This window comes from Oncorhynchus masou, chromosome 24 (genome assembly GCF_036934945.1).
Source record: "Oncorhynchus masou masou isolate Uvic2021 chromosome 24, UVic_Omas_1.1, whole genome shotgun sequence".
In the NCBI taxonomy this organism is placed as follows: Eukaryota; Metazoa; Chordata; class Actinopteri; order Salmoniformes; family Salmonidae; genus Oncorhynchus; species Oncorhynchus masou.
Genome location: NC_088235.1, coordinates 95582734 through 95605039, shown reverse-complemented (window position 1 = coordinate 95605039; position 22306 = coordinate 95582734). Strand labels below are relative to the sequence as shown.

At 44.9% G+C, this 22306-nt stretch overlaps 1 pseudogene; it reads right to left on the bottom strand.

Annotated features, from left to right (window-relative positions):
- Positions 1-22306, bottom strand: part of LOC135511487 (KICSTOR complex protein SZT2-like) — a 141157-nt pseudogene that overhangs the window by 35512 nt on the left and 83339 nt on the right.

Here is a 22306-nt window from a genome sequence, read left to right as displayed (position 1 = left end):
CTTTGGCAATGTTAACACGTTTCCCTGCCAATAAAGCCCTTGAATTGAATTGAATTGAGAGAGAGAGAGCGAGAGAGAGAGACTTGACTTTGTCTTTGTTTAATTAATTAAACATTCTCATTTCATTAAACCCCCCACCCTTAAAAAATACACCAAAATATATCCTGTACTGCATACATGTACCATACTCACCTTTCCATCTACCACACAATACAAAAACACACCACAATCACACCAAAAAACCGTCCAATCGTATTTCCAAAACATCTTACCCAGCTATACAGAAACATCTCCACACTTTTTAATTTTATAGAACTTAAATTCCACCCTAAGGCGCACAGAGACCATCCCATAAAATAATAGTAAAGGGTCTGTTATCCCCCCACCTTTGACCCTGTTCCTCCTTGTTAGCCAAATAGCCAACATTGCCTGAGCAAACACAAAATTCAACAAAACACATTAGCCTTCTACTTATTTGAATACCTGTACCCCATTATAAACACCCCAACAGTAAAAAACCACCCCCAACCTCTCACACAGACATTACAGAGACATTAATGGCATTAACCTGGCACACACAGAAAACACATGAATCACAGAAAGGACACCCCTGCCTGACTCCCGGTTCAACCAGTGCCAACCAGCTGTTAGTGGCCAGGGCTCCATGTAGAACCCTCCACGGGAGGTCCCTTGACCCCTTTGGTACTGGGGGTTTGTAGAGCCCCCTCCATCTAAAACCCACCATACTCTCTGCCCCACATATCCCCTGCAACTGATGTGCCTACACTCCTGTTAGGCTCCTAACGTTCCTCATTTTAACACAGAGGTTGTAGAGGGCTTTACCTCCCATCCCCTCAAACCCCCCCAGGCTCAGAGTGTTAAAATCGAACAAGACCTCCAGACCCCCTTGCCAGTCTCCAGTCTCTGCCGTCACCTGCAGTGGTGGAAACATTGGTGGCCCCTCCACTTTGGCAGCTCAAAAACCCCTCTTACCGACTCAGACAGTGCCTCCTGGACCTCCTCCAGGAATCTCTCCAGCATCCTAAGAGAAGTTATTCCTGTTTGTTGTGGCAGGACTTCTGGGGGTTTCCACCCTTCCTCTCCCAGCAGTTGGCTGCCATCAGCCGACTGAACCGATCTCAAAGGGATGGCTGGGTTGTGGAAGATCGGCGCCTCCCACACCCACAGCCCAGGCTCCACACCCCCTTCTTGTGAGGGCCTTAGCAGCTGCCAGGCCCTCAGCACTGCAAAGCAAAAATCAGAGAGACCTGTTGTACTCAGCCTCTCCAGCCTCGTGAGGAATAGCTGCCAGTCCAACCCTAATCCGCCAGCTCTCCTCAGCAGGGCGCATGCTAGTTCCATACAGCCGACATCAGTATGGTACAGCAGTCTTTGCACCGCGTTTAGTCAGAAAGAAGCCACCCTGCTCTCCAGTTCCACCAGGCCATGTCCTCATTCGTGGACGGTCATGGACAACACTGCCACCCTCAGCCAGTGATGGTCCGACCAGAAAAAGTCCACCAGCTTGCATTACAGGTCTGCGAGCCAGTCCTGACACCACTGCCTGTGACAGCCCCTCGCAGTTCTTCCTGACCCAACCCTCTCCGAGCCCATGTAAACCCCCAAGATTTAAAGCCCTTCACAACCCCACTGCAAACCCCCTGGAAGCAGAGGAGCCCTATCACCCCCATGACCCACATGACAGAGCTTTGCTCTTGCCCCAGTTTACCTTAGCTGATGAAGCTACCTCGTACACCTTCAGACTAGTCTCTAGTGCCTGCATATCCTGTCATCACAGAAACGTCATCTGCATACCCTGACACTGTTATGACTGTGTCATGACGCTGGTCTGGGGGTAGGTTTATGACAGTCATAAATACCTCTTCCCCCCTTTTTCCTATATCTACCCTGCTGATGTGACATTAAAAAAAACCTTGGTTAACAGAGATTCTGGGAACATCAGAAGGTGGGAGGAAATTAACTATATTCTGGTAATCCGACCAACTGAACATATGCAGTGGTACTTATTGAATATGATGTCAGTTCGGTTGTCATCTGAGACATTCTCATCAATGATAAGATGACAAACTCTACAGTGGAAAGTCTACACAGAGTTATCAGATTCACATGGAATTGTTGTTCAATTTAAATGTTTGAATATGAAATTATTCTTGACGGGATGAAATGTGATTTTGGCTTCTAAAATGTGAGAATTGGGTTTTCATGAGTGAATTAGGCCCGACTCAGTGGCCCGCCCACTTGAAGAGACATAGGTTGTAAACTATGAAAAACACCCCTTTTCTCCCTCCACTATATAAGCCCTTGATGAAAATGTAACCTCCTGTTCCAAGTACGTGAGGTCTACAGCCTCTGCGTTAAAAAGACTAACATGTCAACTACAGAACTAGGCCAACCTCAGCGTGAGCTTTGGTTGCGAATGGTATGAACTTTGAACTCTTATTCACTACAGAAGTGATACCTCCTAGCCGTTGAGTTAGCAACGGTAGCTGCAAATGTGGTCTAGGAAAGAACAGACAGAGTATCCCGTCTATCACACAACGACGTTACTACAACATATCCAATTGACCACCAGAGACATTCTTCAAAGGACAAAGGACAAAGGACTCGGTTTGGCAACACGGCCTTCCATCTACCACCAACCTACCGAAGCGCAGCTCAGAGTAAATATTTATTGCATTTTCCTTTTCCAAATGGGTGGTAATTTAGAATGCGTAAGATACTGTATCTACGATAGCACAGCTTCTCCCCTTTGTTCCTCAGTCTTCCCGCTCTTTCACTCAAACATATCGGTTCCGCCCGCTAGGGACGTTTTCCTTTATGACGTAATTTGTAATCAAGGTATGATTCATTCTTTGTATATGTAATTCTGTGTGATTAGTTAGGTATTTAGTCAATAAATAATTCAATCTAATGTATTGCTGAATCAACTTGTTAGCCAGGGTTGACTGAATTAAGGTGACGATTAATATTGACTGCTGTTGATGTAAAATATTACTAGGTCTTTAAGAGTTTATTCGGAAGATTACAGCTCTATAAATATTATTTCTAGTTAATTACATTAATATTAGGTAATAGGTAATATTAATTACGGTAATATTAATTACGGAGAAAGGATTTTATAGAATAGCATGTCATATCACTTAATCCAGCATAGCCAAAGACACGACACCTGTCGCCATACCCATGCCTGGCCAGCACACTCCAGTCTTCTGCGGAGCAGGCCCCAAAAAGGATCAATGGCTAGTGTATATAACTGCCCCAATAGAGGGCATCCTTGTCGAATGCCGCATCTCACACAGACGAGCATACTGATCTTCACAAAGGTCAAAAACTTTTCCCCAAACCCAAAAATCACATTAAACAGATACTCATGGTCCACAACAGCCATCTCTTGATCTAAAGAGACCAGTCCAAAGTTCACATTAAAACCTCTCGACAATTCCAACATGTTCCTGATTAAGAACAAGTTGTCCGTGATTGAGGGTTCCGGTACACAATATGTTTGGTCCTTATGTACTATCTAGATGTTGACCGATTATGATTTTTCAAGGCCAATAACGATACCGATTATTGGAGGACCAAAAAAGGCCGATACTGATTAATCGGACAATTTTTATTTATTTATTTGTAATTATGACAATTACAACAATACTGAATGAACACTTATTTTAACTTAATATAATACATCAACAAAATCAATTTAGCCTCAAATAAATAATGAAACATGTTCAATTTGGTTTAAATAATGCAAAAACAAAGTGTTGGAGAAGAAAGTAAAAGTGCAATATGTGCCAAGTAAGAAAGCTAACATTTAAGTTCCTTGCTCAGAACATGAGAACATATGAAAGCTGGTGGTTCCTTTTAACATGAATCTTCCATATTACCAGGTAAGAAGTCTTAGGTTGTTGTTATTATAGGAATTATAGGACTATTTCTCTCTATACCATTTGTATTTCATATACCTTTGACTATTGGATGTTCTTATAGGCACTTTAGTATTGCCAGTGTAACAGTATAGCTTCCGTCCCTCTCCTCGCCACTACCTGGGCTCGAACCAGTAACACATAGACAACAGCCACCCTCGAGGCATCGTTACCCATGCAGAGAAAGGGGAATAACTACTCCAAGTCTCAGAGCGAGTGACATTTGAAACGCTATTAGCGCACGCACCCCGCTAACTAGCTAGCCATTTAAATCAAATCAAATTAAATGTATTTATATAGCCCTTCATACATCAGCTGATATCTCAAAGTGCTGTACAGAAACCCAGCCTAAAACCCCAAACAGCAAGCAATGCAGGTGTAGAAGCACGGTGGCTAGGAAAAACTCCCTAGAAAGGCCAAAACCTAGGAAGAAACCTAGAGAGGAACTAGGCTATGTGGGGTGGCCAGTCCTCTTCTGGCTGTGCCGGGTGGAGATTATAACAGAACATGGCCAAGATGTTCAAATGTTCATAAATGACCAGCATGTTCAAATAATAATAATCACAGGCAGAACAGTTGAAACTGGAGCAGCAGCACGGCCAGGTGGACTGGGGACAGCAAGGAGTCATCATGTCAGGTAGTCCTGAGGCATGGTCCTAGGGCTCAGGTCCTCAGAGAGAGAGAGAAATAAAGAGAGAAAGAGAGAATTAGAGAGGGCATACTTAAATTCACACAGGACACCGGATAGGACAGGAGAAGTACTCCAGATATAACAAACTGACCCTAGCCCCCCGACACAAACTACTGCAGCATAAATACTGGAGGCTGAGACAGGAGGGGTCAGGAGACACTGTGGCCCCATTTAACATCGGTTACACCAGCCTAATCTCGGGAGTTGATGGGCTTGAAGTCATAAACAGCGCAATGCTTGAAGCACAACGTAGAGCTGCTGGCAAAACGCACAAAAGTGCTGTTTGAATGAATGCTTACGAGCCTGCTGGTGCCTACCATCGCTCAGTCAGACTGCTCTATCAAATCATAGACTTAATTATAACATAATAACACACAGAAATACGAGCCTTAGGTCATTAATATGGTCGAATCCTGAAACTATCATCCCGAAAACAAGACATTTATTCTTTCAGTGAAATATGGAACCGTTCCGTATTTTATCTAACGGGTGGCATCCATAAGTCTAAATATTCCTGTTACATTGCACAACCTTCAATGTTATGTCATAATTACTTAAAATCCTGGCAAATTAGGCAGCCCAAACTGTTGCATATACACTGACTCCGCGTGCAATGAACACAAGAGAAGTGACACAATTTTACCTGGGTAATGTTGCCTGCTAACCTGGATTTCTTTTAGCTAAATATGCAGGTTTAAAAATATATACTTCTGTATCGATTTTAAGAAAGGCACTGATGTTTATGCTTAGGTACACATTGTAACAGGGACAGTCCTTTTTTCGCAAATAGGCACCGCATTGATTATATGCAACGCAGGACACGCTAGATAAACTAGTAGTATCATCAACCATGTGTAGTTAACTAGTGATTATGATTGATTGATTGTTTTTTATAAGTTCAGTTTAATGCTAGCTAGCAACTTACCTTGGCTTACTGCATTCGCGTAACAGGCAGGCTCCTCGTGGACTGTAATGAGATGCAGGTGGTTAGAGCGTTGGACTAGTTAACTGTAAGGTTGCAAGATTGAATCCCCGAGCTGACAAGGTGAAAATCTGTCGTTCTGCCACCCACCGTTCCTGGGCCGTCATTGAAAATAAGAATGTGTTCTTAACTGACTTGCCTAGTTAAATAAAGATTAAATAAAGGTGTAAAAAATAATAATAATAATATATATTTCTTTTTTATCTGACAAATCGGTGTCCAAAAATACTGATTTCTGATTGTTATGAAAACTTGAAATCCGCTCTAATTAATCGGCAATTACGAGTAATCGGTCGACCTCTTGTACTATCGAGTCCAGATGGGACTTCAGTCTGTTAGATAAGACTTTGGCAAATATCTTGTGGTCCGCACAAAGCTATGCCACAGGCCTCCAGTTCTTAAGTTCACATAAGTCCCTTTTTTTGGGCAGGAGAGTCAGAGCCGCCCGACGGCATCTCATCGGCAACTTTCCTACCACCGACGCACCGGTGCCGACGCATCGACCACCGGTGCATGGCCGGGGGACATCTGGGTTAAGGCTTCTGCCCGTTCATGGGACAACAGAGGAATGTCCCTTTTATGTCGCTGTGCCAGAGAGCTTAGGGAGTTCTGCGAACAAGATCTGCACACATATAGGATCACACATTTCTGCCCTATACAACTCAGTATAAAACTCCAGAGTTCGCTCCCGCATCTCCCCCACCACAGAGGTCACCCGCCCATCAGACAGCCATAGACAATGCATACCCTTGGCTTCACCACTCTGTCTCTCCAAATCAAAGAAGGGGGAGCTGGGAGCATACATCTCCTTCGGCATGGAGAACCTAGCTCTTACAAGTGCACCATTTGCTTTAAACTGGAAAAAACTGCCCAGGTCCCTACGTAATTCAGCTAAATTAGCCTGGAGGCCTACATTGCCTTGCCCCACCATCTCTACCTCCATCTCACTAATACTACACTCCAGTTCCCCCAATACTCTCCTAGCCTCTGAGGATGAGAGAGCTGTATACTGTTGACAGAAATGCAGAATTTGGACTTTCCCCACATCCCACCATAGACTGAGACTCATACTCCTCTCTTCGCTGCCCCCACCACAAAGTCTGGAAACCTGAGCAAAAAGTTGCATCTTGTAAGATCTTTACATTCAATTTCCAGTAGGATGCCTGCCGAGGGCCTGGTGAAATAGACAGCCAAGCCATGGTTATGTGATGATCCGAAAACCCCTCCAGGAGAAAGTAGCTCCCAACAGCCTATTGCTCCGATTCCTGGACAGGTAAAAACGATCAAGTCGAGCTGTACTCACCCTAGCCCCAAAAACCTTCACCCATGTATACTGTCTTGTGTTGGGCTGTTTAGTTTTCCAAACATCCACTAGGTCGAACTGATTAATGATGTCCCTTAACACTCCCACTGAATGAGGCTTTCCCCCATTTCTGTCTTTCGTAAAATCCATTGTACAGTTCCAGTCCCCGTCGACCACCAACATCTCTTCAGGCGCTACCTGTGAGAGTTCCTGTCTAAGACACCCAAATAGAAGCCCCCTCTCTCTGCCCGTGTAGGCGCAAACACATTTATGAAGACAAAACCCATGTTGTTCATTTCTGCTTTTACAACAAGCAGCCTACCCCTACACACCTCTTCTGAGGAGCACATTTTTACAGACAGACCCGGTACAAAAAGGACTGCACTAAAATTTGTCCCATGGCTCAACACACTTGCCCCTTTCCATCAGAGCCCCCAATCGACTTCATTCGTCATATAACTATGCGTCTCCTGCAGAAACAACACCTATACTTTTTTGTTTTGTTTTACATATTCACCCAACACACTCCTCTTTCCCACATCTCAGGCACCATTATAATAAGCGAGCTTAACCAAAGAGTCTCCATAAGAAGTCGGAGAAAAGCCAGCAAAGAAAGAGACCAATAGCAAAGCTAAATAAAACACAGTGCCAGAAAGAAACTATAGATCTAAACAGTGTCTGAAGGTAGACCCTTACACACTGTTGTGATCCACTTCCTCAACCTAAACCATTTCCTGGGTGAGAGGACACCATGCCCCTCATTTTTCATTGCATGTTGTACTGATCTTACAAACATTCTCGGATCAGAAAAAAAAGCCTCAAGATGAACTTTTTCCCCTTGGTCTCATTCAGGAACTTTGTCAGTTCCCTCAATGTGTACTTTGACCCCTCTGCTTGACTGGCTGTCAGCTCCGGACCCATTGAAGAGGAGTCTGAAAAAAAGGCCTCCTAATCATTCTCTTCCTCAGACACACTTTCCTCCTCATCTCAATCTCCCATCCTAACCACCTGCCCTTCCTCTCTCGTCAGGGCCTCCCCCCAGCACCAGGCAAAGGTTCCTTGGTGCCTTTGACCACACCAGCCTCTCCCCTTCCACCTCCTTTCTTCTCCCCCGTTTTCCTTTTCCGCTTGACACCCTCCTCCTCCCCCCTAGTCTCTTACACACTATACTTTCCTCATCCACTAGCATAACATGACTAAACCCAGCCTCATCTACACCACCATCTCTAGCGTGACTAGGCACAGCCTCATCTACACCACCATCCATAGCATGACTAGGCCGAGCCTCAGCTACCCCACCATCTCTGGCATGACTAGGCCGAGCCTCATCTACACCACCATCCATAGCATGACTAGTCCCAGCCTCAGCTACCCCACCATCTCTGGCATGACTAAACCCAGCCTCATCTACACCACCCTCCATAGCATGACTAGTCCCAGCCTCATCTACACCACCATCTCCAGCATGACTAGGCCGAGCCTCAGCTACCCCACCATCCCTGGCATGACTAGGCCCAGCGCCTGCTGTCTGCGTCTCATTGCCCCCTGCACGTTGACCTTGATTTCCCCCACTGGAGCTTGTACCCTCACCTTGTCTACGGCCTTTATGTGGGCAGGCAAAGCTCTTCTGCCCCAAATCCCCACACTCAAAGCACCGTACACTATCTGTGCTGGCAAACCCTGCGTAGATCCCCTCCCCATGCCTCACTTTGAAACGCACAATTAGCTGTTGCTCATTGTTATTCAGAAACATGAACACTTGCCTTCGGAACAAAACAAGGTGCTTAACGGCATCTGCCTGAAAACCTGCCGACAGTACACGAAAACCGCTAGCAAACGACTCAGCTCTTTCTTGATTTGATCTAACGTAATAATCTGAGGCAAATTTGCAACTACCACCCTTGTCGAAAGGGTAGAAAGAGGCAAAATTGGCACAAACACACCCCATACAAAATATTCCACTAGCAATTAGCCTACCAACGAAATTAGCTCATTTCATGAACACAGCGACAGGTTTTTTCATTCTTGAAGCGGAATGTATAAATTCAGCTCCTACCTGTTCACCGACTGCGAGCAGAACGTCCTCCACCTTAACTCCATTCTCAGGAACACACCTGAATTCATGCCGTAAGGACAGCGCCTCCTCCGCGCTAGGCTGAGAAGCCATCGCGCACACCACACACCAAACTCTTTCCTCTTCCACCCTAACTGGAAAAACCTGTGGATACCGCTAAAACAAATAGTGCATTAACCCTCCACCATAGAAAATAATAATGAAAATAAAAGACCAAAACAAAATCCAGAAAAAAAGTTAGGACAGAGCCATCCACACCAAACACTCAAACTCCAAAAAACTCCCAGCATGCGCTGCAAGAGAGAAAGAGAGAGCAGGAGAGAGAGCAGGAGAGAGAGCAGTAGAGAGAGCAGTAGAGAGAGAGCGCGTGACGCGAGCGCTGGAGGTGTAAAAAAGAGTGAAAGAGAGAGACCCCAGGGCCATGGGGTGACAGGGATGAAAGCTTGAGTCCATAAATATCAATGAATTGGCGAGGGCAAATGAATAGTGTGCAGCACCCGGCCTCACCCTAGTGGACTCAAATGTCTACTGTTTGCTGATGATCTGGTGCTTCTATCCCCAACAAAGGATGACCTACAGCAGCACCTAGATCTTCTACACAGATTCTATCAGACTTGGAGCGTAACAGTGAATCACAGTAAGACAAAAATAATAGTGTTTCTAAAAAGTTCCAGTAGGCAGGAGAACAAATTCTATCCAGACACCATTGCCCTAGAAGACATACATAACTCTATTTAACTCGGCGCAAACGTCAACACCACAGGTAGGACAAACATTGTAAATATCACCAATATTTATCTGTTTATGTATCTTCTCCTGCCATTCGTACTACAACTATTTGCACATTGCTAAAACACTGTAAATCCAGGGCTTCAAAACAAAGGTGTCATTGTACTCTGATGATTCATGTTCTTTTAAATCCACAATTTGGGTCCCTCCACAATCTCAGAGGATCTAGTTACTTTTTCTAACTTCTCTGCGTTACAACCAAATTAATACAAGTGTACTATATTATGTATTGGATCACAAAACAACTTTTACATTACAGTGTAGTTTAGCAATAAAATGGTCTGACGGTAATGCTGGTGTTCATATCCCGAAAGAAAATGATCTCACTAAAATACATTTTATTAGAAAGTTCACAAAACTAGATATCTTGCTACCATGGAAAGGAATAAACCTGTCTTTTTGTTGAAAAATCACCCTGATTATCTATTTAGTCATATCCCAGTTTACAAATGAGTGCATGGCCTAGCCTACACCAAGTAACCAGCTATTTTTATTATGCAGTGTATTTGGAAAGTATTCAGACCCATTCATTTTTATACATTTTGTTACGTTACAGCCTTATTCTAAAATGGATTAAATCGTTTTTCCCTCAATCTACACAATCCCCGATAATGACCAGGCAAAAAAAGGGTTTTAGAAATGTTTGCAAATGTGTAAAGAAATACAACTGAAATATCACATTTACATAGGTATACAGACCCTTTACTCAGTACTTGGTTGAACCACCTCTGGAGTGATGACGGCCTTGACTCTTGGGTATGACGCTACAAGCTTGGCACACCTGTATTTGGGGAGTTTCTCCCATTCTTCCATTTAAGAATGATGGAGGCCACTGTGTTCTTGGGAACCTTCAACACTGCAGAAATGTTGGGGCACCCTTCCCCAGATCTGTGCCTTGACACAATACTGTCTCGGAGCTCTATGGACAATTCCTTCAACCTCATGGCTTCGTTTTTGCTCTGACATCCATGGTCAACTGTGGGACCTTATATAGACAGGTGTGTGCCTTTCCAAATCATGTTCATTCAAGTTGTAGAAACATCTCAAGGATGACCAATGGATACAGGATGCAATTGAGCTCAATTCCGATTATCGTAGCAGACGGTCTGAATACTAATGTAGATAAAGTATTCAGTTGTATATTTTTAATACATTTGCAAAAATGCTTAAAAACCTGTTTTCTCTTTGTCCTTATGGGGCACTGTGTGTAGATTGATGTGGATGTATTTAATCCATTTTAGAATAAGGCTGTAACGTAACAAAATGTGGAAAAAGTGAAGGGGTCTGAATACTTTCTGAATGCACTGAATGAGCAAAAAAGATACAATTTTATTTGGAAAGGCAAGTCAGAAAAAAATAAACAAATAGCCTCTTTATGAAATATTAAAGCATTAGACCTCTGGCTAAAGGCTTCACTCATACAAAAGTTAAACTTACTAATTAGCTGGATAACAAGTTCAGATGTAAGAATGTCTCACCCAATGTTCAAGAACAGCCTTTTTCCCTTCAGATTACAACCTTACAAACTATCACTTTCGGTTATTTGAAGATGAAATAACTAAATGGGTTGAGGTCAGGTGATTGGGGAGGCCAGGTCATCGGATTGCCCTAACACAGCCTGGAGGTGTGTTTTGGGACATTGTCCTGTTGAAGAACAAATGATAGTCCCAATAAGCACAAACCAGATAGGATGGTGTATCGCTGAAGAATGCTGTGGCAGCCATGCTGGTTAAGTCTGCCTTGTATTCTAAATAACTGACAGTGTCACCAGCAAAGCACAACCACAGCATCACAAATCCTCCTACATGCTTCACGGTGGGAACCACACATGCAGAGATCATCCATTCACCTACCCTGTGTCTCACAAAGACACAGCGTTTGGATCCAAACATCAATTAGGACTCATCAGACCAAAAGGACAGATTTTCAACGTTCTAATGTCCATTGCTCGTGTTTCTTGGCCCAAGCAAGTCTCTTCTTCTTATTGGTGTCGTTTAGTAGTGATTTCTTTGCAGCAATTCAACCATGAAGGCCTGATTCACACAGTCTCCTCAGAACAGTTGATGTTGAGATGTGTGTGTTACTTGAACTCTGTGAAGTTTTTATTTGGGCTGCAAAGGTCGTGCAGGTAACTCTAATGAACATATCCTGCAACAGAGGTAACTCTGGGTCTTCATTTCCTGTAGCGTCCTCATGAGTGCCAGTTTCATCATAGTGTTTGATGGTTTATACGACTGCACTTGAAGAAACTTTCAAAGGTCTTGAAATTTTCAGGATTGACTGACCTTCATGTCTTAAAGCAATGATGGACTGTCATTTCTCTTTGCTTATTTGAGCTGTTCTTGCCATAATATGGGCTTGGTCTTGTACCAGTTAGGGCTATGTTTTCTGTACCAACCCTACCTTGTCACAACACAACTGATTACCTCAAACGCAATATGAAGGAAAGAAATTCCACAAATGTACTTTTAACAAGGCGCACCTGTTAATTTAAATGCATTCCAGGTGACGACCTCATGAAGCTGGTTGAGAGAATGCCAAGAGTGTGCAACGCTGTCATCAAGGCAAAGGGTGGATACTTTGAAGAATCTAAAATATATTTGATTTGTTTAACTTTTTTTGGTTACTACATGATTCCATGGGTTATTTCATAGTTTTGATGTCTTCACTATTATTCTACAATGTAGAAAATAGTAAAAATAAAGAAAACCCCTGGAATGAGTAGGTGTATCCAAACTTTTGACTGGTACTGTGTACATACACTATTGTTCAAAGGTTTGGGGTCACTTAGAAATGTCCTTGTTTTTGAAAGAAAAGCACATTTTTTGTAAATTAAAATAACATAAAATGATCAGCAATACAGTGTAGACATTGTTAATGTTGTAAATGACTATTGTAGCTGGAAACAGATTTTTAATGGAATATCTACATATATATATATGCATACATACATACATACATACAGTATATAAAAACAATATGGGGGATTGGAAATGATGCAGACAATTACATTGATGGAAGCTATAATCTATCTGCAATATTAAAGCTGATCTACCCCCCCCCCAAAAAAAACACTGCACATAGCTGATATAACACTTAAAATGTTACCTTTTGAGTGCCATATTTAAAGGTAAATTTGTATAGTTTTTTGTTTGTGTTGTTTTGTGTATACTCACTTGTGTTTATTTCACTCCTTTGGCAACATTTTCCCCATGCCAATAAACTCACTTTGAAAGAGAGAGAGAGCGAGAGAGAAAGATTCACCTGAAAGGTAAGCTCCATCAATACGATGCCCCCCTGGCAGCGCCCTCTGGTGGTAGTACGCGGTAATATCCGACCCTGTGCTCTGCGGAGAAAAACAACATTACCTCAAGAGTTGATGATGAAGCGGTGTGTGTTTATATGTGTGTGTATGTGTGTGAATAGAGTGAGCGTTAGAGAGAGAGTATGTTTGTCAGAGAGAGAGAGGAAGAGAGCGTCAGAGTCAATATATCCCTGTGTGCCTTTTAGCCAGTGTACGTGTGGGAATATCCTCAGCGCTTGCATCAGCACTACTTACCTTAGGGCTGTCCTCGCTCCTGGTTTTGTTATAGGAGAAGGACTGCCTCTCTGGCGACAATGAGCTGAACATGGCTGCCCGGGCCCTGGGGATGCTACAGGAAGAGAGGAGAGAGAGAGACAGGCAGGGTTAGGGGTTAAGTAGGGATGGAGAAAAAAAACAGAGAGAGTGTACTGTGTGTGTCTGTCCGTCTGTCCATCCGTCTGTCCGTCCGTGTGTTTATCTGCCAAGTGTCTACTGTAGTTATATCACATGCATGACCAGAGGGATGTGGCTTTTGGGGGCTGGGAGGGGATCACAACACATCTGATGACTAATGGATGAATAGTGCTCATAGTTCTGCTCACAGTCACATAAAGGATCTTAGGAGGGAAACTCAGAGAAAGAGGACATTTGCCCTGAGTTGTATCGTGTTTTCATTGGGTTTTTTTGGGTTGAGAGATCGGGTGAGTTAGATTTCCAATGTATTCATTACACGTGGTAAATAAACTTGAAACTTGAACTTGTATGGTGTAAAAATATAGGCTACTAGTATAGTTTAGAGAGTTGAGGACCACTGGAATGTCAGTAAGACATACCTGCGCGCTGGGAACTGTGGCCGGACCTGGACCAGGATGAAGCCCATACTCTGGAGGTACTGGACATACTGCTGGAGGAAGGTGTTAGAGATGTCCTGTAACCAGGGCCCCTCTCTCAGCCGTGACAGTATTGTACATCACCTATAGAACTGTAGCTGGTCCCTGCCAGTCGCCGTGGAGTCACTGGAGTAATGACGCTTCTGGAGAGGATGAGGGAAGAGGAGAGTGGGAGTGGACAGGTGAACTGGGGTGTTTCATCACACTGTGACTACCTTTGTCTAAATTTGCTAAATATCGAAAACTTTCACAAAGTTCCCAGGATTTTAAGAGGTTCTGGGTGAAAGACTGTTGGAAGATTGCTGATTGTTCCATCCTGATTCCGGAAATTCTCCTTCCAGGATTTTTCAAAAACTTGGGAAGTTTGGGATGCTTTCCAAGATTTTGCAACGAAGGGCATCTTTCTAAGTAAGATAGAAGTGAACAACCACTTGAGGAGTTTGAGTTTTACAATTGTTTTGATTTTACTGAACCTTTATTTAAGTAGGGAAGTCAGTTAAGAACAAATTCTTATTTACAATGACGTTCTTCCAAAAGGCCTCCTGCGGGGACGGGGGCTGGGATTAAAAATAAAATATAGGACAACACACACATCACGACAAGAGACACCACAACACTACATAAAGAGAGGCCTAAGACAAGAACATAGCAAGGCAGCAACATAACACAACATGATAGTAACACATCATGATAACGACATGGTAGCAACACAACATGGCAGCAGCACAACATGGTACAAACATTATTGGATGCAGACAACAGCACAAAGGTAAGAAGGTAGAGACAACAATACATCACGCGAAGCAGCCACAACTTTCAGTAAGAGCGTCCATGACTGAGTCTTTGGGCTGCAGCTTTGATATGTGCTGAGAGAAGGACAATGTACCGTCTAGCCATACTCCTAAGTACTTGAAAGGGGTGACTACCTAAAGCTCTAAACCCTCAGAGGTAGTAATCACACACAGAGGGGCATTCTTCTTACCAAAACACATTACCTTTGTTTTGGAGGTGTTCAGAACAAGGTTAAGGGCAGAGAAAGCTTGTTGGAGACTAAGAAAGCTTTGTTGAGTTAAGTCCCAAGGGAAAGCAGCCATGGTTTCTGTACCTTGACATCTTGAGTTTGGACAATCTGCTCTTCCTGGATCTGCTTCCTGAACACGCGGTCAAAGAGCAGAGGGGTGGCGCAGTAGTGCACTAGTCTGGACGACTGCTTCAGAGTGTCCAAGTCCACTGCCTGTGGGAAGTAAGGAAACGTCTCTATTTTTATTTCATGGTCCTTAGAGCCGAATGTGAATTCTTCTAGTTAATGATACCAAAAGTGCCAGTATGTAAATACACACACCCACTCACCCACACACACACACCCACCCACCGAGAATCAATGACCAGTTTCCTAATCCCACAATCAAACCGTCTACTAAAAACTACAGACAGGGCATACTACAGAGTAATAGGACGGATTCAATGTTATGGCTCATCTCATCCAGGCTTTAATCTGTTGCTCTCTTATAAAATCATTCTTATTGACACATCTATCATCTATCATCCCTGTGCAGCCTGGAGATAGACAGGCAGAGAGATGTAGATAGGACTGTGTGTGTTAGACGAGGGAGTGGGAGACAGAACACAACACTCTGCTGTGCTGATGTGATCTCCTCTCATTTCTAATCCATCACAAGTCAGAGATAAAGTCAAGGATCCACAGGGGGGCTGACCAAGGGCCATAATGCTTGGGGACCTGAGGGGCCAGTAAAGGGAGAGGGGTCCCCCACTGTGGAGGGGCCAAGTCAGGCAGCCAGACAGTCATCTGACTGGCCAGTAATGGATAAGCCTCCTCTGGTGAGTGGTGACATACTGAGAGAGGGATAACACAAGTGGAGGACAGACGATATCATCATCCGCCACGAGCTCATTAGACTGAGTATGAGTGGGACTGACTGGTGTGTAAGTAACTTATGAGGCCTGCTGGTGGTGTTCTCCTGACTGTCTATACCAGGGCTATTCAACACTGACACTACGAGGTCCGTAGCCTACTGGTGGTGTTCTCCTCACTGTCTATACCAGGGCTATTCAACACTGACACTACGAGGTCCGTAGCCTACTGGTGGTGTTCTCCTGACTGTCTATACGAGGGCTATTCAACACTGACACTACGAGGTCCGTAGCCTACTGGTGGTGTTCTCCTCACTGTCTATACCAGGGCTATTCAACACTGACACTACGAGGACCGTAGCCTACTGGTGGTGTTCTCCTCACTGTCTATACCAGGGCTATTCAACACTGACACTACGAGGTCCGTAGCCTACTGGTGGTGTTCTCCTGACTGTCTATACGAGGGCTATTCAACACCGACACTACGAGGTCCGTAGCCTACTGGTGGTGTTCTCCTGACTGTCTATACCAGGGCTATTCAACACTGACACTACGAGGTCCGTAGCCTGCTGGTGGTGTTCTCCTGACTGTCTATACCAGGGCTATTCAACACTGACACTACGAGGTCCGTAGCCTACTGGTGGTGTTCTCCTGACTGTCTATACCAGGGCTATTCAACACTGACACTACGAGGTCCGTAGCCTACTGGTGGTGTTCTCCTGACTGTCTATACCAGGGCTATTCAACACTGACACTACGAGGTCCGTAGCCTACTGGTGGTGTTCTCCTGACTGTCTATACCAGGGCTATTCAACACTGACACTACGAGGTCTGTAGCATACTGGTGGTGTTCTCCTGACTGTCTATACCAGGGCTATTCAACACTGACACTACGAGGGTCCTGGTGGTGTGACTGTCTATACCAGGGCTATTCAACACTGACCTACGAGGTCCTGGTGGTGTTCTCCTGACTGTCTATACCAGGGCTATTCAACACTGACACTACGAGGTCCGTAGCCTACTGGTGGTGTTCTCCTGACTGTCTCTCCCAGGGCTATTCAACACTGACACTACGACACTACGAGGTCCGTAGCCTACTGGTGGGTCCGTAGTCCGTAGCCTACTGGTGGTGTTCTCCTGACTGTCTATACCAGGGCTATTCAACACTGACACTACGAGGTCCGTAGCCTACTGGTGGTGTTCTCCTGACTGTCTATACCAGGGCTATTCAACACTGACACTACGAGGTCCGTAGCCTACTGGTGGTGTTCTCCTCACTGTCTATACCAGGGCTATTCAACACTGACACTACGAGGTCCGTAGCCTACTGGTGGTGTTCTCCTGACTGTCTATACGAGGGCTATTCAACACTGACACTACGAGGTCCGTAGCCTACTGGTGGTGTTCTCCTCACTGTCTATACCAGGGCTATTCAACACTGACACTACGAGGTCCGTAGCCTACTGGTGGTGTTCTCCTGACTGTCTATACCAGGGCTATTCAACACTGACACTACGAGGTCCGTAGCCTACTGGTGGTGTTCTCCTGACTGTCTATACCAGGGCTATTCAACACTGACACTACGAGGTCCGTAGCCTACTGGTGGTGTTCTCCTGACTGTCTATACCAGGGCTATTCAACACTGACACTACGAGGTCCGTAGCCTGCTGGTGGTGTTCTCCTGACTGTCTATACCAGGGCTATTCAACACTGACACTACGAGGTCCGTAGCCTACTGGTGGTGTTCTCCTGACTGTCTATACCAGGGCTATTCAACACTGACACTACGAGGTCCGTAGCCTACTGGTGGTGTTCTCCTGACTGTCTATACCAGGGCTATTCAACACTGACACTACGAGGTCCGTAGCCTACTGGTGGTGTTCTCCTGACTGTCTATACCAGGGCTATTCAACACTGACACTACGAGGTCCGTAGCCTACTGGTGGTGTTCTCCTGACTGTCTATACCAGGGCTATTCAACACTGACACTACGAGGTCCGTAGCCTACTGGTGGTGTTCTCCTGTCTATACCAGGGCTATTCAACACTGATACTACGAGGTCTGTAGCCTGCTGGTTGTCTGTTCTATCTGATAATGAATTACCTGGTGTCCCCCTGATTAGAGAAGAATAATTAACAAAACGCAGTGGAACTGGCTTCAAGGTCCAGGGTTGAGTTTGAGGGGTCTATACTGACACCAGTGGTTATTTAAGCATGAAAGAGACTGTTGTTTTCATCAATCTTTTTTTTGATGAAGGTAGGCATTGCATTTTTGGTGAAATGAATGTAGTGTTTCAAAAACATCTGCAGCTGCAGTCCCATGATGCCTGCTGTACCATATTCAACACTAACACTACAGTCAGCCTGTTGGTGATGCCTGTCTGTAATATCAACTCTACAGTCACATGATGTTCTCCCTGCCAGGGCTATTCAATATCAACTCTACAGTCCCATGATGCTATTCAACACCCTGTCCGTAATGTTCAACTCTACAGTCACATGATGCCTGCTGACGTCTATACCAGGGCTATTCAACTCCACAGTCACATGATGCCTGCCGTAAGGGCTATCAACTGACACACAGTCACTGGTGATGCCTGCCAGGGCTATTCAACACTGAATATCAACTGACTGTCACAGTCACATGATGCCTGTTCTCCTGACTGTCTATAATATCAACTCCACAGTCACATGATGCCTGCCGTAATATCAACTCTACAGTCACATGATGCCTGTTGTAATATCAACTCTACAGTCACATGATGCCTGTTGTAATATCAACTCTACAGTCCCATGATGCCTGCTGTAATATCAACTCTACAGTCACATGATGCCTGCTGTAATAGCAACTCCACAGTCACATGATGCCTGCTGTAATATCAACTCTACAGTCCCATGATGCCTGCTGTAATATCAACTCTACAGTCCCATGATGCCCTGCTGTAATATCAACTCTACAGTCCCATGATGCCCTGCCGTAATATCAACTGTACAGTCCCATGATGCCTGTTGTAATATCAACTCTACAGTCCCATGATGCCTGCCGTAATATCAACTGTATAGTCACATGATGCCTGCCGTAATATCAACTCTACAGTCCCATGATGCCTGTTGTAATATCAACTCTACAGTCACATGATGCCTGTTGTAATATCAACTCTACAGTCCCATGATGCCTGCCGTAATATCAACTCTACAGTCACATGATGCCTGCTGTAATAACAACTCTACAGTCCCATGATGTCCCATGATGCCCTGCCGTAATATCAATACAGTCCCATGATGCTACAGTAATATCAACTCTACAGTCCCATGATGCCCTGCCGTAATATCAACTCTACAGTCCCATGATGCCCTGCCGTAATATCAACTCTACAGTCCCATGATGCCCTGCCGTAATATCAACTCTACAGTCCCATGATGCCCTGCCGTAATATCAACTCTACAGTCCCATGATGCCCTGCCGTAATATCAACTCTACAGTCCCATGATGCCCTGCCGTAATATCAACTCTACAGTCCCATGATGCCCTGCCGTAATATCAACTCTACAGTCCCATGATGCCTGTTGTAATATCAACTCTACAGTCCCATGATGCATGCTGTAATATCAACTCTACAGTCCCATGATGCCCTGCCGTAATATCAACTCTACAGTCCCATGATGCCCTGCCGTAATATCAACTCTACAGTCCCATGATGCCCTGCCGTAATATCAACTCTACAGTCCCATGATGCCCTGCCGTAATATCAACTCTACAGTCCCATGATGCCCTGCCGTAATATCAACTCTACAGTCCCATGATGCCCTGCCGTAATATCAACTCTACAGTCCCATGATGCCTGCCGTAATATCAAATAGTCATGATGCCTCTAATATCAACAGTCCCATGATGCCTGCTGTAATATCAACTCTACAGTCCCATGATGCCCTGCCGTAATATCAACTCTACAGTCCCATGATGCCCTGCCGTAATATCAACTCTACAGTCCCATGATGCCTGCCGTAATATCAACTCTACAGTCCCATGATGCCCTGCCGTAATATCAACTCTACAGTCCCATGATGCCTGCTGTAATATCAACTCTACAGTCCCATGATGCCTGCTGTAATATCAACTCTACAGTCCCATGATGCCCTGCCGTAATATCAACTCTACAGTCCCATGATGCCCTGCCGTAATATCAACTCTACAGTCCTATGATGCCTGCTGTAATATCTATTCTATTCTATTCTATATAATATCTATTCTGGTGTGTCTAGGACGGCTGTGGTACTCTGGTGTGTCCAGGACGGCTGTGGTACTCTGGTGTGTCTAGGACGGCTGTGGTACTCTGGTGTGTCCAGGACGGCTGTGGTACTCTGGTGTGTCCAGGACGGCTGTGGTACTCTGGTGTGTCCAGGACGGCTGTGGTACTCTGGTGTGTCTAGGACGGCTGTGGTACTCTGGTGTGTCTAGGATGGCTGTGGTACTCTGGTGTGTCTGGTGTGTCCAGGACGGCTGTGGTACTCTGGTGTGTCTAGGACGGCTGTGGTACTCTGGTGTGTCTAGGACGGCTGTGGTACTCTGGTGTGTCTAGGACGGCTGTGGTACTCTGGTGTGTCTGGTGTGTCTAGGACGGCTGTGGTACTCTGGTGTGTCTAGGACGGCTGTGGTACTCTGGTGTGTCTAGGACGGCTGTGGTACTCTGGTGTGTCTAGGACGGCTGTGGTACTCTGGTGTGTCTAGGACGGCTGTGGTACTCTGGTGTGTCTAGGACGGCTGTGGTACTCTGGTGTGTCTAGGACGGATGTGGTACTCTGGTGTGTCTAGGACGGATGTGGTACTCTGGTGTGTCTAGGACGGCTGTGGTACTCTGGTGTGTCTGGTGTGTCTAGGACGGCTGTGGTACTCTGGTGTGTCTGGTGTGTCTAGGACGGCTGTGGTACTCTGGTGTGTCTGGTGTGTCTAGGACGGCTGTGGTACTCTGGTGTGTCTAGGACGGCTGTGGTACTCTGGTGTGTCTAGGACGGCTGTGGTACTCTGGTGTGTCTAGGACGGCTGTGGTACTCTGGTGTGTCTGAAACGGCTGTGGTACTTACTGAGATTGGCATGTTGGACTGCGCTGACCTCTGCTGCCAAGTCACAAACAGGTTCTCAATCTTCATCTGCTTCTCCATCTCTGTCAACATGGAGATTAAACCACACGAACACCCTTTAGTCACACAGCACAGCGGTGGGGAATGGAGAGAAGTAAGTATGCGTCACAAATGGCACCCTATACTTTATATGGTACTACACATAGGGCGCTGGTCAAATGTAGTGCACTATAAAGGGAATAGGGTACCATTTAGGACAGCCTAGTGTTCCCAGGGCCATGTAGCATGTGGTAACCATCCCTCACAGCTCAGAGCCAACAGCTAACAGCTATCAGCCAGGCCTTCAGCCTCCTGCCTGGATCTGCATGGCACTGCCTGTCTCTGTTAGGGCCAAGGACTGACTACCCACATCTCGTCAATAAGTAGAGCTGGCTACTTCATCTCGGTTACTGCCTGCTTGGCTGCGGATGGACTGGTGTGGCTCATCTTGTATCAAATGAACATAGCTAGTATGTCTTGTAATTTAAACACCCTCTTTAAACCTTTAACAACACATTGACATTGGGTGTTCGAAGAACATTGCTTTACAAATCCCCTTAGTTCACAAATAAATATATCATTAACGAAACTGTAAAAACTAGCATACATACAAGACAACCATTACAAACAAATCAATATACTACATTTTAATGTCCATTATAATTCAATAGACAGTACAGTATGTACAGCTGGAGTCGGAAGTTTACATACAGTGGGGCAAAAAATAAATATGCATTTCTCTCTTTGTTTACTGGGGTGCTATCCTCAGATAATAGCATTGTTTGCTTTGGCCGTAAAGCATTTTTGAAATCTGACACATTGGCTAGATTCACAACAAGTGTAGCTTTAATTTGATATATTGAATGTGTGATTTCATCAAAGTTTAATTTTTATAGTAATTTGAATTTGGCACTCTGCATTTTCACTGGATGTTGGCCAGGTGGGACGCTACCGTCCCACATATCCCAGAGAGGGTAGCTCTAGGAGACAGAACGTTCCTGAGCGGTATGACGGGTGCGTGGTCCCATGGTGTTTATACTTGTGTACTATTGTTTGTACAGATGAACGTGGTACTTTCAGGCGTCTGGAAATTGCTCCCAAGGATGAACCAGACCTGTGGAGGTCTACAATTATTTTTCTGAGGTCTTGGCTGATTTATTTTGATTTTCCCATGATGTCAAGCAAAGAGGCACTGAGTGTGAAGGTAGGCCTTGAAATACATCCACAGGTACACCTCCAAATTATCAAGTTATGTCAATTATCCTATCAGAAGCTTCTAAAGCCATGACATCACTTTCTGGAATTTTCCAAGCTGTTTAAAGGCATAGTCAACTTAGTGT